Source organism: Capsicum annuum, unplaced genomic scaffold (assembly GCF_002878395.1).
Source record: "Capsicum annuum cultivar UCD-10X-F1 unplaced genomic scaffold, UCD10Xv1.1 ctg78969, whole genome shotgun sequence".
Taxonomy (NCBI): Eukaryota; Viridiplantae; Streptophyta; class Magnoliopsida; order Solanales; family Solanaceae; genus Capsicum; species Capsicum annuum.
This window is the reverse complement of record NW_025889505.1, coordinates 175,254-177,562: the sequence shown is the minus strand read 5'-3', so window position 1 is coordinate 177,562 and position 2,309 is coordinate 175,254. Positions and strand designations below refer to the sequence as shown.

General features: G+C 36.5%; 1 long non-coding RNA gene across 1 annotated transcript; it reads right to left on the bottom strand.

The window, feature by feature from the left end:
• Positions 1-251: 251 nt before the first annotated feature.
• Positions 252-2,303, bottom strand: LOC124894989. Its single transcript, XR_007051465.1, has 2 exons — positions 1,389-2,303; positions 252-707 (listed from the first exon to the last, which is right to left on the bottom strand). It is a non-coding gene; the product is annotated as an uncharacterized LOC124894989 (long non-coding RNA).
• Positions 2,304-2,309: the final 6 nt, after the last annotated feature.

Sequence of the window (2,309 nt, the reverse complement as noted above, 5' to 3'; positions counted from 1 at the left end):
TGGAGCTAAACTGGAAGACTTCAGAGAAAAAGTTGAAACCAGAGTCTAAAATTTTATGAGTCATTGCAAACATCAGATGATAGTCTAATATTTTTGTAAGGTTGAGAAATATGTAAGAAAATATTAGTTTCAGTCTAACGCTGTCCCGGATGGTAATCTTCTTAGAGCTATATTATCACCAACTGACCCCTTGTAGGATTCTCATAGCTATACAGATCTATCCACAGAAACATTATTGAGAGAGTTAAGAACGATAAACAAATATAAGGTCCCATATAGAGGTAAGTGAAATGACGTACACAAAAATACAGTAATTCACCTTTCCAGATATTACAGAGACAACATGCAACCAGCAAACACCTTGGAAAGTTGTTTAGACTTCAAATTCACCCATAACTCCTCGAACTTACTGAAGAAACTAAGGCCTTTACTTTATCCTCATTTACAGGATTGTAACATCTTTATAGCTACTTCATGATTCGCATCGTAATCAGTGGCTGATTGATGATGTTTGGCTGACCAAACATCACCAAAGCATCCACGTCCGATCCTATGTTTAAGTTGATCGACGCAGGATCAATGTACGGACCCGGCTGGGGCAGTTGCAGCAACAACAGTTTTGAGATGATCAGGATCTCCTTAATAAAGCTCGTAATCGAAGGAGGTTGCCAAAGGACATACTTTGAAATCTTTAGACATTTTCCCAGCTAAAAGGGCAAAAAGCAATTTTTATAAAAAAACATGAGATCAACAATCACAATTTGCACGGCATGTAATAGGAACTTCCGCCAGTACATAAAATCAGACAAGTCATAGCTAGTTAAATTTGGGTTTTGTTAAACTCCGTTACACAAATGGCTCATATGTGAAGAGCGAAATGTTGAGGACTCATATGTGAAGAGTGAACATATAAAAGGGAAATTTTGTCAAAAGCAAACAGCCAAAACATCGCTACTCCTACTCCTGTTTCAATTAGTTCCAATGGCAAGACAATGTCCACACTGTGTGACCAAGAAAGTAGTATTCCTTGAAAACTAGCTAAAACATGCAAGAATCTCACAAATCAGAATAAAACTCTTTTTTTATGAAGTAAGATGTTTCATGAGAAGGCATCAAGCAGATGCAAAGCTTAAAAAAGAGAGATTAGATCAGCCCAGATACACACATGACTAAGAAACCTTACTTTCACACACATGATCTTCTTACTTTCAGATGCACACATGTTGTAAGCAGAATAAAACTTATATCGTGAAGCCCGACTATGAAGAAATCTAAATTCGGACGACAAATACAAAGGAAATCTAGATAGCAAACCTAAATTCTGACCATCAAAATAAAGGAAATTGAGAAAGACCTCTTAGTATTTCTGATTTAGAATGACCACTTACTATATTTGGCTGACCAAACATCACCAAAGCATCCTATGCTTAAGTTTGATCGAAGCAGGATCAATGTACGGACCCGGCTGGGGCAGTTGCAGCAACTACAGTTCTGAGATGATCAGGATTTCCTTCATAAAGCTCGTAATCGAAGGAGGTTGCCAAAAGACATACTTTGAAATATTTAGAAATTTTCCCAGCTAACAGAGCAAAAGGCAATTTTTATTTAAAAAACATGAGATCAACAATCACAATTTGCACAGCATGTAATAGGAACTTCCGCCGGTACATAAAATCAGACAAGTCACAGCTGAATTATTGAATTCCTCAAGCAACATTTCTAACAACAACAACATACACAGTGAAAGTGAAATCTGACAAATGGAGTTTTGGGGAGGGTAAAGTGTATGCAGACCTTACCCCCTGCCTCGTGGAGGTAGAGAGGTTGTTTCAGAAGGAAACTCAACTGGAGTGCAAAGAATCAAAATAGAAATGGAACAGGAAAAAAGGCAACGAAGAAAACATGATCACTAATAAGGAAAGCAAGTAGAGAGAAATCAGAAAAGGATCAGTGACAGCAGTAAAATAGTGGAATAAGTGAAACACAATAAACAAAGATACATCAAAAGCAAGAAACTAGCTACATCAAGGACACAATGCCGTGACCTCCATGGTCTCTTATCTAAGATAATGGAAATTTGATATAAAATAGTCAACAACATACAATATATGTTCATCACAAGTAAAATAAGCAACATACATATTAGTTCATCACAAGTAAAATAAGCAGCATACAATATAAGTGCATCACAAGTAAAATAGTCAGCAACATACAATATAAGTTCGTCACAAGTAAAATAGTCAGCAACATACAATATAAGTGCATCACAGGTAAATAGTCAGCAACATACCATATAAGTGAATCACAAG